Here is a 19,772-nt window from a genome sequence, read left to right on the forward strand (position 1 = left end):
ATGCTACGGGATCTTCAGTTCAAAATTTTAAGGTTCAAGCTTAAGAGGAATAAAATTGTAAAATCCTCATCTCATAAAATCTACTAAATTACTAAAAATTGCAAAACATAATTAAACCATACAAGCCAATGATCAGTCACCTTATCGATGATTCAGTTATTCCATTTGCTCAAAACAATGTTTACAGTCAAGTTCAGCACAAATGTAACTCAATTACAAGAACAAGCTGTAGTCTTCCATACATGTTTGCATATAGAGAAATAAGCACAAAGGAAGTTTGTATAAAATCAGATATACTTAGTACATGGTCCTCAAAATCCTTAAAGATATATTGATTATGGCATTTAAATATTTAATAATTGACCCAGAGGCCATCTGGGTTATACTTCTTGCTCTAATTTACCCTCAGCTCGCTGCTGTTAATGGAAAACTGCATTTTTGACAGTTTAACAGCAACATTAACAAATGTTAACGTTCTTATGTGGCACAAAAAATTAAAATGACAATGTAATCAGACTTGTGATGGATTTTTAAAAATTAATAAGGAGTAAAATAAGTTTAAAAATTTTTAAAGTATTTTCTCTGTGTAGTATGGTGGTTAAAATGCAATAATAGTCTGTCTTTCAAATTTCCTTAGAGACCAAAAAGGTTAAATAAAAATTATTATTTTTTTTTTGTTTGTTTGTTTTTCGAGACAGGGTTTCTCTGTAGCTTTGGAGCCTGTCCTGGAACTAGCTCTTGTAGACCAGGCTGGTCTCGAACTCACAGAGATCCGCCTGCCTCTGCCTCCCGAGTGCTGGGATTAAAGGCGTGCGCCACCACCGCCCGGCTGGTTAAATAGAAATTACAAGTATGAGAAGTTCAAGTATCTTCAGATTTTCACCTGTATTATTTTTTGTACAGCCTGAGAATCTCTTCCATCAGAGTATCTGCAGAATGTAGTAAAAATTAGCACCTCCCAGTTAGTTTTCCGTGGAACTGTTTGGGATTGTTCACATTTTTGTATCATTTATAGCACCAGCTGGATATTCACTTTAATATTTAATTGAAAATACTCAATTAGTTCTGCTCTTTCTTCTATGTTCTTTTTTGACAGTTTTTTCTATATATCCTGTTACCTAGTAGGAGGGAATTCCTGACCTCAGAATTAAAGTTGTCCTAAACTTTGAAGATTAATATAGCTCTATGTATGGAATCTTAAAGATTTAATGACCATGGTTAATGTCATAGATTTTGCTTTTTTTTTTTTTTTTTTTTTTATGAATGAGGCAATTTATTAACCCAGCATCCTTTGTTCTAATACTTCTTGTTGGCAGCTGCCACCTGTCCGGCAAACCTGTCCAGATCTCTCTGTCCCTGAGGTGCTAGCTTGCGGCCCCCATCTTGGTCCTTTTCCACCGTTTTCAGTCCCTCCAGGGCTTGGAGAACGCGGCGGGCCACACTCTTGGAGCCTCTGCTGAAGTGGCTGGGCCTGACACCGTTTCTCCATAGATCTTGGTCATGGAGCCAACCCCAGCACCACCATGCAGGTACAGGTGCCCCGCTGTAGAAGCAGCTGGTGTGTAGGGCAAGCTCTTTATGTTTGGCCAGCTTGACTGTGTCCACCCATTCGGGGACTTTCAGCTTCCCGGACTTTTTGAGGAAGGCTGCCAGAGCTCTGACGAACTCCTGCTGGTTAACGTCTTTTACAGTAACTCCAGGCATCTATATCCCTTTTGGACTCCCGGATTTGTGGTCATAGGCAGGTCCGGGCCGGCCGCTCGCACGTGGCCGCGGCTCCAAGGGGCAGAGCGACCCCGCCACGAGTTCTTGGGGCCGAACAGCCCGGCCCCGTGGCCCCGCGCACAGCCGGACCCAGAGCGCTAGCTTACCGTGCGGCCTCCCGATTTTGCTTGTTTTTAGTTTAGTGCTTGCTCTTAGTCAGAGAAATGATCAGACTCTAGCAAGAGAGGTGGTTAATGGAGCTCACAGGAACCTACACTGTATTAAAGGAATGGTTTTCTGTAGTATAAAGGCATTCTTTTATTCCAAGCTTCTAGTGCACAACTAGTAATGAAGAGACGTCAGCTTCATATCTGAAAGTATGTCTGTCTCTGCGTTCAGTTTTGCAGAGATCTGTAAAAAAATTCACTAGGGTCTTGTATAGCGCCTCTCCCTTACTAATCAGCTACAGAAAACAGCACAAAGGTTTGGGGGCTCCAGTAAAATAACCTTCGTGTCGTATCTGTTAATTGACTTTGTCAAATAACACTACACATGTCCTTCCTAGGTCTCTCATTATAACGAAATAAACAGCGCAGTAGGGACCAGAACCTCCACTTTCTGGACCGCAGAGAATCCTGACTACAGCCTTTCAGAGTCAACTGGTGGCAGCAGGCTTCCCCGGGCGAGCTGGAAAGTGAGCTCCCAGCACAGCCTCAGGGGCCGGGCAGCCAGCTGACCCGCCCTAACGGGAGCACCAGGGGCCCCAGCACCGACCCCGTCGCCCTCTCCCAGTCGCGGACCTAAATCCTGACTGGATGGCGCAGCCTAGGTTCGAACAGCAAATCCAAAGTGAGCTTCTTCCCGCTTCCCATGGCCCCGTGCCCACTCCTTCCACGATGGACCTACCGGCTCCCCTTGAACGATCCCTCAGACCTGCTGGGCTGCCCTGCACCCCGAACCAACCTGTGCTCGGAGATCCAACTTAAGCAGGGTAGTAAGAAACTTGAATCTAAACCGGAGAGGGAAGCTGCTTGAGGGCAGAATGTGCTCAGAAGGAACTCAGAAGGCCACAGGGCGATCCTTGCTTGTGACGTCACAACGGATGAGACTACATTTCCCCTAGGTCGGTGTAAAAGAATTCCCAGAGACACTAGAGGCTTGTGCCCTCGGGAAAGGATTAAAATGAGCAATCTCTGCCATTAGATGGAGAAATTTAGGGAGCCAGACTGCTCTTAAAATCCTAGGCTTGCAAACTGAGATTTTTGGATGACCTTAGAGTAATTTTTATTACATTTGGTCACTTTACCGTGATTTCACACACAGGTCTGCATATTGTAGAAATTTACTACAAAATAAAACATATAGTTTGATTCTTTTTACTTTGAGATAATTACAAAAAAATTTAAATGTGAAGTCACTGCTAAGCCTTTGGAATTAGAGTAGAGAGGCCGGTGGCAGCGCGGACAGGGATCAGAGCACCAAGTCATGCCTGATGTGCAAAGTGATTTCAAAGCAGACCTGGACAATTTAAGAAAGCCTCCCATATGCTGGGAGATGGTGATGTGCACCCTATTAATTCTAGCAGTCAGGTGACTCTCTGTGAGTTTAAGGCCTGATTGGTCTACAGTGCGAGTTCCAGGATCACTAAGACTACACAGAGAGACCCTATGTCAAAACGGAGGGGGCGGGGGAGAAGGCAGAAAGGAAGAAAATCAGACAAAGAAAGAAATAATTAAAAAAAGAAAGAAGCAAAAGAGAAAGAAAGAAACAGAAAGAAAGAAAGAAAGAAAGAAAGAAAGAAAGAAAGAAAGAAAGAAAGAAAGCCTTGTAATGAAATAAAAGAACAAAAATGAATGGGAGGTAGCTGGGTGATGGTGCAGGTTCCTTGAAGTCAGGAGGTCCTGGGTTTTAGCACACAGCACTACAAAGAGCAAAACAGCAAAATGAAAGAAAGGCATGTGGAAGCTGGTAAGTGGAAAGAGCATTCTTCTGCTGCAGTGTTACAGTCTGGGGGGGGGGGGGGGCGGTTCTTGATCTGGTTTGGTTCCTTGTTTTTCTGGCAGATGAAGAGTTAAAAGGGGAAACATCCCAACTGCAACATGTAACTTAATGGGAAAATATCAACCACGGCAGGGAGAATCCACAAGAAAAGAAGGGTTTTCTTAGGGCTGAGGAAACAGAAACACAGTAGGGCACACAGAGGAATCTTCTGCTGAGCTGAGGCAACACAGGAGCCTGACTCCTGTCTCCCCAGGCAGGGCTTTGGAATGCTTTTGAGGAAATGTCCTCCCTGAGGCCGAGTTGATGAGCATGTTGAAGGTGGTAGTAGGGCCACAACTTTGGGGTAAACATGTCTTCATTGTTTAACATGTGGGGCTAGCCCATCAGCAGGAGGGTACTGCTGTCAGAGGAAAAGCCAGCCAGACTGCTATTTGAAGCCACCAGGCTTTTGTTTCTTTTCTTTCTCTATGGTATTTATTTGCTTCTTCTTTAAGGACCTTATCATGAGCATAAAATTTATTTTAAGGTCTTGTATTTGTGCCTCAACTCTGTTCAGGGCCTGTTATGGGAGGGTTGCTGCTGTAGTAGAGACATATTGTCCTGGCTTTTATTCATTGTGTTTTTGAATTCGCATCCGGGCATCTGGCATTGAGAAGATTGTAATTCTTGGTTCTGACATTGTCATGTTTTCATTGAGTACATGTTTGGTTTCTTGATTTCTGTTTCCTCTCTGGCTCTTAAGAGATTGGCCGGGAGGAAGAGTGCCTTTGGTCCTGATAGTTATGGGAACTGGGGGTTCAAAGTAAAATGTGGTTTTGTGCATTGGGACCTGAGACTTAGACACCAGGAAGGGTTGGAATTGGAGGAGAATCATCAGAAGAGGGAGGAAAGAAGGGTTTTTCACAGGATCTTCATTGTTAGATTCCAGAGTGTGTGCTAAAGAAGTGGGGACGAGGCTGGGAGGTTGTTCTTGGAGGGCTGGAGGGAGAAGGAGCAACTGCGGTTAGCCTGTCTCCCAAATCAGAGTGAACTGGTTCCCAGGGAGTGCCTGCTGGAGTTGTGGAGGAATGGGAAAGAAAGTCTGAAGGGAGAGCGCGTAGGAGGGGAAGAACTGTGCGCTCCTCTAGAAACGAGGTGGGGGATGGGCTGGGCAAGTGTTCTGATGCGGAGCTGGGGATGATAATGGAGGAAAGGGATCAAAGCATTGAAGGGAGAGGTGAACATGTGCAGTCAGTCTACCTGCTTCACTGGCTGGAGTGCCATGGGGGTCCCCAAAAGTGCCTGCTGAAGTTGGGGAGTGGGGTAGGGCAGTGAGCATATCTGTGTAATCCACTGGAGATGGGGGCAGCGAAGAATGGGGACCTCCGCAGATGGTCTTCTGCAGAGCAAGAGAAGACACTGGGCTATTGGGTGTGAGGAGCTAAAGTAGAGGGGGCAATCTGTGAGTCTACTTTGTTTATGCTATTATAACTAAAGCCTGCCTATAGATCAGAGGGCAGACCTAGTCACTAGGTAACCATAGAGGACTGGAGGCCTCTACAGACAGGAAGTGATATGGCAGAGAGAAAAATAGAAGGCAGGAGGAGACAGGAAGTCATCCCTGTTCAGCTGAGGAGTTGGCAAAGTGAGAGTTAGCTGTAGTTTGCGCTTTCTCTCTCTGATCTCTCAGCATTTGCCCCGATATCTGGCTCCAGGTTTTTATTATTAATACCAATTAGAATGCTTGCCTTAGAGCAATATATGGTCAATTGAGACCTCATATGGCCCATTACTAGGAGTCCGCAATAGGACACCTTCACAATTCTAGGAAGTTGTCACTGTGCTAGGTTTCCACAACCTAAACCAAAACGCTCCTCTATTCCAGGTGTCTCTCCCTCCCTCTCATCTGCACCTCACATCTAATCACTATTGCTTTATTTCCCTCCAGACTTAAGTCCATCTGTAAAATCGCTTTTATTTCCCCTTGAGGGCAGTTTGCTGCACACTCACAGACCTCTCCTCTTTAACTAACCTGCCTCTATGTCTATGGACTGAAGCTTGGTTATCATTTACTTAATGGATAATATCCACTTATAACTGAATACATGCCATATTTGACTTTCGGGGTCTGGGTTACCTCTTGAAGGATGGTGTTTTCTAGTTCCATTCATATGCTTATAATCTGCATGATGTCATTTTGAAAATAGCTGGGTAATACTCTGTGTGTAAATGTACCTGTAAGTGGTTTCCTCTGTCCTTCCAGATAGCTCCCAAATAAATGGCAGTCATTTATTCATTATAAAAGCTCAACCAGTAGCTTAGGCTTGCTGCTACCTAGCTCTTACAACTTATATTAGTGTATTTTTTATCAATATGCTTTTTGTCTGGTAGCTTTATTAGTTTTACTTGTACTGCCCGTGTTGCTTCCTCCCTATCTGTGTGGCAACTCTTCCCTTTTTCTTCTTCCCAGCATCCTGTGCCTGAAAAATCATGCCCAGATATTTTCCACCTTGCTTTTAATTAAACCAATCATAATGACACATGTTTATAGTGAATGAAATGTTTATTCCACAGCATGAATCACATTTGTTTTTCCATTATCCTGTTGAGGGCCATGCAAGTTGTTTTCAATTCCTGACAATTATGAACAGAGCACCAGTGAACATGTCTGAGCAGGTGGTAGAATGAACATCCTTTTGGTATATGCACAAGAGTTGCTTAGGTGAATCTTGGGGTACATCAATTCCCAACTGTATGAAATATATCCACAGTGGGTGTACAAGTTTGCTCTCCGAGCAATGGTGAAGTGTTTCACTTGCTCCACATCCTCACCACGTTACCTGACATTGGTGTTATTGACTTAACCATTCTGACATTAGAAGATGAAATCTCAAAGAAGTTTCATTTTAAAAAGCTAAGGAGAGTAAATACTTTAAAAAGTGTTTCTCAGTTATTTGAGAGACCTCTTTTTAAAAATGTCTCTTTAATCTGGATGGTGGTGGTGCAGCACTTGGGGACAGAGGCAGGTGGATCTTTGTGAGTTTGAGGCCATACTGGTCTACAAGAATTTGTTCCAGGACAGGCTCCACAGCTATGGGGAAACCCTGCTTCGACAAAATTAAAAAAAGAAAGAAAACATAAAGAAAAACAATACAAAAAATAAAATAAAATAGTCTCTTTAGATCTTTATTCCATTTTGAAATTAGATGATTTGGGTTTTGATATCTAGTCTCTTGAGTTATTTATATGCTGCACAATTAATAAAAACATCAGAGACAGATATTGTGGTTTATACTGAAGATCAGAAAAGCAAAAGAGCCAACCCACAGGCTCTTAACTCTAAGTCAGTCTGAATTGGCAATCCTGCCTCCAGGAATCTCAGAATGGGACTGTGTGTGAGAGCTTCTCATATTTTGCATTCCTCTCTAAACCTGGGATTAAATGTGTACACTACTACCACCTGGTTTCCATAGCAAACTAGTGTGGCTAGTGGGATTAAGTGTGTATCTCACCACTGCCTGGCCTGTAAGGCTGATCAGTGGGGCTGTTTTACTTTCTGAACTTCAACTACGCTTTATTTGTTAAAATTCAGATGAAATATGACCACATCTATATAATGAATTTTAGAAAGTCTTTAATTTCTTTATTTCTGTCTTGACCCAGTTTTCAATTACTCTAAAGTTTTTTGGTTTCCATGAGTTTGCAAACTTCCTGATGTTTCTCTTGTTGAAATCCAGCCTTAGTCTGTGGTGTTGTGATAGGATGCATGGGGTTATTTTAATTTTCTGGTATCTGTTGAGATGTGCTTTGGGAATGAGCATGTAGTTAATTTTCGAGGAAGTTTCATGAGCTACCTATAAGAACGTATATTTTTTGAGTTTGGGTCTAATGTTCTAGAGATATGCTTAGGTGCATTTGGTTTATAACATCTGTTAGGTCCAGGATTTCTCTGCTTAGTTTTTGGTTGAACGATCTGTCCATTGGTGAAACTGAAATATTGAACCCTACCAATACTAATGTGTGATAGTCAATATATGATTTAAACTTTAGTAATCTTCCTTTTACAAACTTAGGTGCTCATGTATGTGGGATGTAGATGTAAAAATTGAAATAATTTCTTTCTTAAGCACTGAAATCATCCTTTTCTTTTACTTAAACAACGTTGCAATATTCACTTCCTGCTGTGGTAGAATAGCTGGGCATATGTATTAAATGTCAGATTCATGCATTCATTTGGTATGCAGCTTTAGTAACCATTCCTGGTACAGTAATAAAATATGCTCACAAAAGCAATGTAAAGATAGAGGATTTCAATTGAATTATCATTTAAGATCACTGTCTACCATGGTTGTTCTTATAGTTTTCTGTTACTGAAAAGAGACAGAATGACCAGGAAATCTCTTATAAGAGAAAGTAATTTGGGCTTGCTTACAGTTTTAGTTTATCCATTGTCATATGGTAGGGAGCAGTGTGGCACACAGGTAGACTTGGTGCTGGAGGAGTAGCTGGAAGTTCAAGATCCAGAGCCATAGAAAACATGAAGAACAAGGCATGGCTTGGGACCTGGCTTTGGGACGTGAGACCTCAAAACCCATCCCTAGGGACACACTTCCTCCCACAAGAATATTTAACACTGAATCCTTTGCAAATAGTGTCACTCCCTGAGGACTAAGTATTTAAATATATGAGACTAAGTGGGAAAATCTTATATTATCCACCACATTCCATTTCCTGGCTCCCATAGGCTTGTAATCAATTAATGTAAAAATGCACTCAGTTCAACTTCAAAAGACTCCATAATGTATCACAGTGTTAACACTTGTTTTCTGTCCAAAGTTCACCGTCTCTACTGAATACTTAAGGCATTGCACTAAACATAACCCTGTTAAAGAATAAAAAATAAAAAAAGAAGGTCTATGGCATACTTACATTCCGCAAAGGCACAGCATGAACATTCCCTATTCCAAAGGGAAGGAAGGAAAGTACTGGATCCGCAGGATTCTTCATCTCCATTTCAGATGCCAAAATGCTTCAGAACTCCAACTCATTTCACCTCTCTTGACTGCAATGTACTTCTTTTTCTCAGACTGCTTCCACAACCAGCCCACAGTTCTGGTAAGGTACCCCATAAGTCTTGACACCTCCAACATTTGGGGATTTCAACCCAAATTTAGGAATGACTTTGATAGCTTTACTCTGTGGGGAAACCCCTTATACTTGCCAGGCATCGGCAAAATTTCTTAGCCACGGAGGCATGGTTCCACAGCTCCTTCCTTCCATACTTTCTTGATTTTTAGCACAAATCCTCTGGGCCAAGGTTCAAATTTCTACTATTTCTTGTGGCTGGAATTTGGACCCCTCCTTCAATTACCTCGGCATCAGTCTATAGCTGATAATTCCCTTTTTTCTTACGTTTTCCTTCCACTCTTTTAAGATGTTGAAAGGTAACCTAGGCGGGATTCTGCCCTGATGTTATTATTCCTTTTATTCCATTTAGCACCAGGCTTCCCTTAAACCTTTTCTCCCTGTAGCACTGGACTTAGATCCGTTACATTTCCTAGTGCTCCAGTTCTCCTCAATCAACACATTTTATAATTTTCCTTGAAAAACTTGCTATAGATCTGTACGAGTGTGACCTCTAATAGCCACACAACAGTGTCAGTTCAAGGGTTTTTTGGGGGAATGTCCTATGCCAAACCTATTCATGCAAAACTCCTCAATTCAATGTAAGGCAGATATTTTTGGACTAGGACAAAAAAGTAGCCACATTTGTTGGGACCAGTTAAGTCCTGGCCTTCAGCTGCTCTTCCCTTTCTAGAGCCTTCTAATTGAAGTTACTAAAAGCTGTGCTTTGCCTAGAGGATCAGAATGGGATTTTCATCTGTTGGCCATTGACTGCAGGGTATTTAAGCCTCCATGGTGCTATTAAAGAGGGGCTTTTGGTACCAGTGATTGGAGGTCCTTGTGTCCGTCTGTCTCTGCGTGTGTTACCTCAACCTCCAGCCCCTTGCTGGAAGCTCGCGAACTGGGTTCTAGCACATAGAGCACAGACGGGGGGTGGGGAGTGGGGGGGGTTGGGGGTGGGGTGGTGCGCGGTGTGTGGCACACATTCTTTACCAAAATATCACGAAAGCATCTGTAGGTGACTTTCTAATATTCTCCCCTTCTGATCCTTCTGGCACCCCATAGTTCAAATACCACTCAGCATTATCTTCCATGTGCCCAAATACAATGGCTCCTTCTTGTTCAAAAGTCTTAAATCAATTTTCTACTATAAAGTCTATCCTAATTCTTCCGTATCCCACCAGACAAGACCATGGTCAGGCCGTGCACAGAAATATCAAGCTCTCTGCTACCAGCTTCTGCTTTAACCAGTGTTCTATTACTGTGCATGACCTGATGATACAGCAACTATGTTAAAGAAAGCATTTAATTGGGGCTTGCTCACACTGTTAGACGCTTACCCAACTGTCACCTTGACAAGAGGCATTGAGGCCTACAAGTGAACATGGTGATGGAGAATTTTTCATCGGAATCTTTAGGTAGGAGGAAGGAGTGAAACATGGGGCCTAGATTTGGCTTTTGACACCTTATAGCGCCCCCCCATGACACACCTCATTTAATAAGGTCACAGTACTTTTTTAAATTGGCATTCTGACATATTTATTTGAAAACATAAGCAATTATTTTGAAGAAACAGAATATTTGGGGACATATTTTTAATATAATTACTTGTAGGACCCCGGGTCTACCCTTGTTCTTGGGGTTCATCTTGAGGACAGTTTCTGGTCAGCCAGCTATAACATTGTTTGTTCCTGTGCTCCCTCTGCCCCGCCTGGTGATTAGCTGTAGGGCATTGTTTACTCCATCTTTGGTGTGGTAATTTCCCACCTGCCTGGGCAGAAATCCTTGTGCAGCAGTGAGGTATACAAGGATTTCCCCAAGGTTAAATAAACGGCATTCGGCTGATCTCCTTTCGAATGATCCAGGTCTCTTTGTGTGTTCTTTCAATCTCCAGGCCCTTGCCCAACTCACGTACGGTACAGTGGTGCGCGAACTGTACCAAGGGGCTAACACAGAATCGGGTATTACAGATACTTATGAAACAAAAAGGTAAGTTATTTTCTCAGTCTTTATATTTTAGAAAAGGCAGAGTCTAAAGAATCTTTTTTGCCAAATGATAATGAAGTTGTGCCCTAGTATAAAAGTTATTCTGTCTTGGGAGGAGCAAGGACATTTTAAAGTTCACAGTTCTAAATCCTTTTCAAAGATAATCTTTCCCAACGACTAAGAAATCAAATATATGAGTCCTTCGGTGCTGTGGGACATCGGTCTGTACACTGTCAATTATATTTTAAATAAATGCTGATTGGCAGATGCAGCGGATACAAGATGTGACTGCCTCGCCAAAAAAAGTACCAAGCCATGTGGCTAACACAGACAAGAATAATGGGCTAATATAAGATGTAAGAAGCCTGAGCTAATGGGCCAATTAATTTATGATAAATGTAGACCTCTGTGTGTTTATTTGGGACTAAATGGTTATGGGACCTGGTGGGACGGAAACCTCAGACAACACATGAGGCAATACTTATTCAAATCACCAAACATGGTGAGAAACCCAAGATAACAGTGACTGCTGACGTAGCCGATCATGTTCCACCCACAGCAGGATAGAAGAATTTTTGTTTTCAGGCAGTTTTCTTCCTTATAGTATAGAGGATTCCATCAAACAGATGCTTATCAACAGAATCAGCAGCATTCTGACCTCAATTAACCAATATAACCTCTGCAAAGAAATGAACAGAGGTCGTCTAGCATATGATTCTATATCTCATTGAGTTACCAATGGAGTCTTAAGCATCAATTCTCCACCCCTTGTCTACAGGAAACACAAACACAAATTAAAAGCATATTTGAAATTTATTTTAAATGTACATTTGTATGTATGTATATGTGTGGGTCTAAACATGGAGGTCAGAGGACACCCTTCGGGGGTAATTCCCTCTTTCTACTCTGAGTACACTGGGTACAAATAACGTTTTGTGTTCTGTTGGAAATCACGTTTCCTTCTATAACCATCATGTTGGCTACAGCTTCATAAATTTAAATTGTAACATTCTTTCCTTTTTTCCCAACCTTACACTCACCTCACAAGTAAAATCGGATTCAACTAGAAAGTCCCACAATGTAGTTCAAAATTCTAAGAGTTTAAAAGTCTTCACGCGCTCGCTCATCTCACGTGAGACTCAAGGCAATTCCTTAACTGTGACCTCCCACAACATAAAAACAAGTGACTACTTCTACCACACACTGGCATGCAACCAATAACTGATTCTAACACAGAAGAAACAGCACAGCAAGGATGGACCGGCTGAAAATACAAAAGGCCAAACACACCCTGACAGGTCCAGTTTTGACATCTGGGCCCTCTGCTGCACTGCAGCTGACTCCAGAGCGTTTATGTGCCTCAATGTCTCCAGCTTCACCCAAACACGACATAGTCTGCTAGCTCAGGGGGGCATCGAAAGCACCCACCTGACCTTTCTCCTCAGCTGATATCCTCAGATAACTCCCCTCAGCCTATGCCATCTCAGACTAGACTACTCAAATTCAGTGTCCCTCCCTTCTAACTCCTGTGCATCTCTCTTATCACTCCTCCTCACACCCTCTTACTCTCTATAGTTTAATCCTATGTTCACTTCCTATGACCTGTTTTCTTGCTCCATTTCTTGATGTTTAGGTGACTTTATTTAACCCTGTTTACACTATTCAAAGACAAAGCTTTTGGATTAAAGGTGTTTGTAGCGAGTAACCACCTAACAACTACACACAGGTTTTACAGTAAATACGGCAATCTCAGCAAATACACTGTAATCAAAAATTCTATAACAATCTTCTCCTTCAGTAAATTGTTCATGCTCTAAAAATAGGTTATGAGGTGAATATGTCAAACAAAACTACTGCCAAAGTCATGAGTAGGTTTCTACATAACATAAATGCACTGGGAGTTGATCAGAATGCAATTTTATTTAAAGGCATTGCACATTATTTGTATCTGTAGGTCTTCTCAAAAAGAACGTTTCCTGATATGAAGGTGTGTCAAAAAACCTACCATTGGTATTTGTTGTAATCTCTGGTATAAATTATTTTCTCATTTTCCTTGTGTGTAGTTTTGAGTTTCCTTTGTTTTACAGGATTCCTCTACATTGTGATTATTTTGATGTTAAATTGTTGATACAAAACAACAAATTCTTTGTAATATTCTTAGAAAGCTTTTTTTTTTTTTTTTAGTGTGAATGTTGAGTGTGAGTTGAATCCTCTTGGGTAGAGACAGTCATGATGGAACACAGGAAGCCTGGCCTCATACTGGTGTGGTTTCTTGCCTGTATAAATTCTCTCATGCATTTTAAGTAATGATGCAGCATGGGACATCAACACACACTTCACACCTCTAGGGTTACTTTCCGGTATGAATATTCTTGTGTGCAGAAAATCCTGATGAATTACTGTAGGATTTGCCACATACTTCACACTTGTAGGGGTTCTCTCCTGAATGAGTTCTCTTGTGTTTAGACAGCGCTGATGGACAGTGTAGGGCTTTTCCAGTCTTCACATCTGTAGGGTATTTCTCCTGTATGAATGCGTCTATGTTGAGAAAATACCGATGAAACACAGAAGTCCTTGCCACATACATCACACTGGGAGGGTTTCCCCAACGTATGAATAGTCTTGTGTAGAGAAAGTCCTGGTGGAAAAGTGAAGGCCTTGCCACATACCCCACACCTTAGGGTTTTCTCTCCTGTATGAATCCTCTTGTGTACAGAAAGTTGTGAAGGACAACTGAAGGCCTTTCCACACACTTTAGCAATTGTAGGGTTCCTCTCCTGTATGAATCCTTCTATGATGAGAAAGTAATGATGGAACATAAAAGGCTTTGCCACACACTTCACATTTGTAGGGTTGCTCTAATGTATGAATCCTCTTATGAAGAGAAAGTCCTGACGGGAAAGTGAAGGCCTTGCCACACAGCTCACACTGGTAGGGCTTCTCCCCTGTATGAACTCTCTTGTGAAGAGAAAGTCGTGATGGGAAATAGAACTCCTTGCCACATACTTCACACTTGTAGGGTTTCTGTCCTATATGAATCTTCTTATGTTGAAAAAGCCCTGATGAACTGCTGTAGACTCTGTCACACACTTCACACTGGTAGGGTTTCTCTGTATGAGTCCTCATGTGTACAGAAAGCTGTGATGGAATATAGAAGGCCTTATTACATACGTCACACTTGTATCCTTTCTCTCCTGTATGAATTTTCTTGTGTACAGAAAATGCAGATGGACTTCTAAACGCTTTGCCACATACTTCACAACTGTAGGGTATCTCTTCTGCGTGGATTTTCTTGTGTACAGAAACTGCTGATGAAGTTCTGAACGCTTTGCCACATATTTCACAATTGACGGGTTTCTCTCCTGTGTGAATTCTTCTGTGTTCACAAAGTAACGATGGAATACGGAAGGCCTTGCCACATTCTTCACACTTATATGGCTTCATTCTTAAATTATTTTTCTGGTATCTAATAGGTTGTGAGTTCCACAGAAGGGTTATGCCAAATTCTTTGTCTGTATAATGGTTGTTTCCTAGTGAGTAAAGGTTGGGAAATGAATGAAAACTGAGCAAAATTATTTAAATTTATATTCAGTTTTAAGAACAGAAACATTGACTCATACCTACATTTTCATTTGAATAATGTTACATTCAAATTTCTATAGCTGTATTTTGTTCAGCCAAATTAAAAGCATCATGAGAGGAAGAAATTATATAACTTGCAATAACAATAAAAAAAACCATGTAGTTGCTGGGAATTGAACTCAGGACCTTTGGAGGAGCAGACAGTGCTCTTAACCACTGAGCCGTTTCTCCAGCCCCTCAATAAAAGTATTAAATAACATATTTCCAGGATCAAAGACAGAAATATCTATGCCCATTTTATGAATAAAATCTATTGACCAAATTAATGAAAACAAATCATGTTCACCTAGAAATTAGAGAGCTTAGTCAGTTACTGTAAACAGAAGCTGACCTGATGGGCGCAGGACAAAGCATGACAGAATAAATGCATCATAAACATCCTCTTCTCACAGCAAAATACAAACGAAATTCTTTAAACCTTGTGTCCGTCAGAACATTGTGAATCAGTGTTGCTGAGAAAGCCAGGTTTTCTACTGGATCTCTGGCCTCTCACCCTGGCCTCTGTCCCCTCATTCCTACACACCTGTTTCCATGGCAGCTGCTGCTTGTCTCTTCATATCTGAATGTGCTTGTCCTTGCTCCAGAAATGTGACCAGGTATGGCTTAGAGGAGGCAAGTCCTGTGTATGAGAAAAGAGAACATCCTTATTAGTATGTTCTCCTGGGGATCACATGTCCTCTCTAGGACTGTATACAGAATACAAGACTTGTAGAGCATTAGTTCCCCGTGAGTTTCCTGATGAGCAAATCAGAATGCTTAGGAGGAATTTAGGATTTGCAGGTCCTGAGCTTTCTATCCATCTGTTACAAGGAAAAATATTTAAATTGCAGAGTGTGGTATTCTTTGTAACATGTGTGCTTCCCACTCATGCCCCCTACTTTATGACATTACCACCAATATAAAGGATGGGAAGGTGCTGTGCACACGAGAAGAAATAAAATCATTCTAAGGCATAGGAACACTCTCCCTAATTTTCTCTAAAATTTGAACCATAAGTTTCATTGTGGGAAGTACAAGCTCCCTTGAGATACTGTAGAAAGTAAGCAAGTTTTATGATGACAATTAAGAGTTCACCATGGAAGGTTCCCTCACTCATGTCACAGAATATTACTTTAAGGTATGTTCCTGTTGTTCGTGCTCTGGAATATTTGTTTAATGATGCAACGATGTGTTACATTCATCTGATTAAATAAAATTCACCTGGAGTCAGGAGGCTGAGGCTGATTAGAAGTGGTAGGAAGAGGCTGGGGGGAAGAATGTTTTCAGGTAGGGGTTAGGAGAAGAAAGGGCATTTTAGTAGAAATGAGACAGGAGAGAAGATGAGCTACTTGCTATTCAGCCTCTCTGAAGAGAACAATTTTACCTTAACCTATGAATCTTGAGTTCTTTAGAAGGGCAGAGATTATATATGAGTTCCCTCCACAGCATTGAAAGAAGCAGTGCATGAGGGAACAGAATTCCCTCAGGTTGTGGATTTGTGGGATAATCACTGCTGGTGGTACTGGAGCTGCAGTTCCTACTTAGGAAGAGTCAGGGATTAAAAGGAGGCAATGATTCAAAAAGAGGACAACACACCCAGAAACACAAGGTTGCTGAAATTCTCCAACATCACATCCCTGTACAAATTCCACTGATCGGGGTCCAGCCATTCACACTCCTCTGCAGAGAAATCAATGGCCACATCACTGAATGACAGCATCTCCTGAAACAAAGAAAAAGAATGAATACTAAGTATTAAACAATTTAAAAAAGCAGTAAAATTACAACAGGCATATGCCCTTCTGTATATAAATCTAAAGGTCACCCAGGGTGAGAAGAGAGCTAGAAGCCCTTCAAACACAGGTGAGCAATAGCCCTAAAATCCATCTGAGGCAGTGCTGTGATGTTGCATAGAACTCATCATTAAGGAAAGTGAATGGCATAAGATCCTGGGAACTCCCACTTAAGAGCCATACTCAGAGAGGGGGAGTCTAAGAGAGCGCTGCAGAGGCTGGAGAGATGACTCAGTAGCAGAAAGCTGCAAGTGAACGGCATGTCCCTAGGGATAAGAGTGGATGTCTCAAAGGAAAATTTGGAATGCAGAAGGGACTGGAGAAATGCATTCCAAGTCTTAAAAGACCATGACAGCCAACAGAAGCTACTACACATAACAAAATTATCTGCCATACCTGAAGGACAAAGATAATATAAAAAAAAACATTTATCACATTATATCCTACAACCCAAAACTAAAGAAAATGCAGGAAGAAATGTTTTAGGCTGTAGAGAAGGATGTGATTAGCAAGGAGTCTGTGGGAAGAAATAAGAGGTCAAATTTGTGACTAAAACACAAAGGGCCACTTTGAACACAAACAGTACCACCAAAACTTAGTAGCACAATGACAATTAGCACTCGTTTATCAGAACAAAAGACTCTTGTATCTTCTCTACATGGCCTCTGATAGATACAAAGCCATCACCAGGAAATGAATCTCAGTACCCAAATGCAAGGTCCCTTCAGAGTGGGCCTGGAAGCCACATTCCCTGACAGAGTATTCTGAGTTAGTGCAGACACTATAAATAAAGGGAAGAGCCAGGAGGAAAGCGTGTGAAGAGAGGACAATGCACAGAGTCTACCAGAGCAGCTGGGCCATTTCTCCCCTCTGCTGTGGAATAATCCTGGTGTACACTGTAAAGATTTGTCACTAGAACTGGTATAAATTGCGGATTGGGCAGGAACCAGGCAGGAAGTATGGAAAGTGGGAACAACTAAGGATGATCTGAAGGAGAAGGGTGGAGTCTGACAGCAGACTCGGAGCAAGCAGTAAATTAACATTCTATATTAACAAAGGTACTGCCATGTGGCAGAGGACAAATAAGGAATATGGCTTAATTTAAAATGTAAGAGTTAGTTAGTAATAGGCCTGAGCTATTGGAAGAGAATATATAAATCATATTCAGGCTGATTTGTTATTTGGGATCTGCCTGGGGGAGAGACACTTCTGCCTACACCCCTCCTTTCAGAGATATTCAAGCCTCCTCCTGTCAGTCATGAGGTCCACTTATCCCACCATGTCCTCTCTCACATCTGAAAAGGAGTCGAAATTTCCGACACCACAGTCTCAAAAGGAATTGGATGCAGTATTAGTCTCAGTATGTTTCACTCTGCAATGTGAAGTTCGTAATTATCTGGATTCAGCAAAGATACATTCATACTGACTACAAGATTATTCTGTGGGTATATGGGAGTGTAATGTGACGATTCTGATCACAACAGGGTATATAACTTGTTTCTATTCCACCAGAGGTTTCCATAAATGTCAAAATTCATTCCAAGGGAAAAGGAACTAATATCCCGTACAGCAATTGCCCTTACAAAGTACTCTGTCCCTGGAAACTAGGAACTTAGGAACAGAGAGGTGAGCTTCCTAAAGTATGGAAGGGTATAGGTGTTCTATAAAGTATAGGTGGAGCCAGCCGTTGGTGGGACACGTCTTTAATCCCAGCACTCTGGGAAACAGAGGCGAGGGGGATCTCTGTGAGTTCAAGACCATCCTGGTCTATTGAGTGCCAGGATAGCCAGGACTGTTAAAAATAGAAATCCTATCTAGGAAACAAAACAAACAAAGAACAACAAAACAAGAGAGAAAGTGAAAAAGAAGGAAAAAAATGTTATAGGTGGGACTAGGTGTCCGCCTTTTCTGGAAGTCTTGAGAAATCTGACTATTGCCATGTGACCGAGATTCAGCTAAGGGAGAGCATGCTTCTCCATCCAAGCAGGAAAGTGAGCTTCCTTCTGCTCCTCAACCACCAGAAGCACGGGTGGGCTCAGACAGCAGGGGCGTCTTAGGAGACTGGGCACTCACTGCACATGGCTTTGGCGTGGCGCCCTCTCCCCTCGAACCTGCACCAAGGTGCAGTGGCCCAGCCTAGGTCAGCACAGCACCTCCAGGTCAGCTTCTCTGGCCTCCCTGCTAAGCAGCTCAAGTCAGCTCCCTCCATGCCGGACCCGCCACCTTGCACAGTCCCTCAGATCTGCAGGACGGCGCTGCACCCTGCACCAACCTCCATGTCAGGGATCCAAGCCCAGCGCTGAGCAGGACACTCACCTAACTTTGGGGAGAAGCTAAATTTGAAGACTGAACGTGGAGGTTCTGGATCCACAGCCCTTTCCTGTGTCGTCATCGTGATCGGGACTACATTTCCCATAAGTCAGCGCGAAAGACTTCTTGGAGCCCACCGAAGGTGTTTTGTACAATGCCTGGGCTCCTGCCCAACTGCTTGCTGGCGAAGAAGAAAATGGGCTTGAGCAAGGGGACAACAGGGAATCACGTTGTTTCAGTCATGTGATCTGCGCACCCGGTGTTAGCCTGTGAGTATGGACAGGGTGGACTAGCGTCAAGTAAGGGCTATGACACCTGAGTATAAGGAAGGTGGTTTTGGTTTAGTACCCAATAATACAAAGAAATAAGTAATCCCTTGTCTCATTTGCTGACACCGACAGTTGGCACGTGAACGTTGAATCCATGCAGTGAAGGGCATGGGTCAGGGCACACAGGGATGTTTAAAATCATCGAACAAAGTAAAAACTACAAATCTCTGACGTTTACTTGCCATGAACTTTGAGAATACATCTGAAGAACTTTCTGCACATCCCTTGTCCACAGTTTCACGCATTAATTTGTGTGACAAATATAAATTTTGTGTCACATCTACCACAGCCATCTAACCTTCTTCTCCCTGTCTTTCCTGAGCACATCCTTTCCTCCTCTGCACCTCCCCCAGGAGGAGGGCAGTGTGGCTCCTGGAGCCACACTGAAGAGTTTACTGTGCTGCTCCAAGGTGCATTATAGAATTTCCCTCCGCAAGAGGTTTTGAATTCCTCGATTATCCCCTCTCTCTCTTGATCCTCACATCGTCGTATTTGATACGATTTGAATATCAATGGTATCTGCCTTTAACTTCCTTCCTTTTTGAAGCAGAACCCTGAGATGATTATTACCTGAGTCCACAATGGTCTTCAGATCACTTAGGTGGATATATTCATTTTCCGGAAAACACAAAAACAAACCCTTTCCCACCTTAATTTTAGAGAAGTTTCCTTTTGGCAACTTATATCTAATCAATGACAAGCTTTTTGTTAATTGTATACATTCGTTGAGATTTAATGACCATGTTATTTGATGAACTATCATCTCTTCTAATTAAGAGGTCTCTATTGTTCAATTCTGATGGTACCATAGCTTTTCTTCTCCTGTGGAAAAAAAAAGAAAAATTTTCCCAGATGTAACACATGTCCTGGTGTCCATTCTGAGGTCAACATATCCTTAAAGTATACCAGCTAATTTAATTCCATT

At 42.1% G+C, this 19,772-nt stretch overlaps 2 pseudogenes; both read right to left on the minus strand.

Moving 5' to 3' along the window:
- Window positions 1–1,296: 1,296 nt before the first annotated feature.
- On the minus strand, window positions 1,297–1,880 carry LOC119810830 (annotated as a pseudogene).
- Window positions 1,881–12,695: 10,815 nt separating this feature from the next.
- On the minus strand, window positions 12,696–18,486 carry LOC119810820 (annotated as a pseudogene).
- Window positions 18,487–19,772: the final 1,286 nt, after the last annotated feature.

This window comes from Arvicola amphibius, chromosome 3, assembly GCF_903992535.2.
Source record: "Arvicola amphibius chromosome 3, mArvAmp1.2, whole genome shotgun sequence".
Taxonomy (NCBI): domain Eukaryota; kingdom Metazoa; phylum Chordata; class Mammalia; order Rodentia; family Cricetidae; genus Arvicola; species Arvicola amphibius.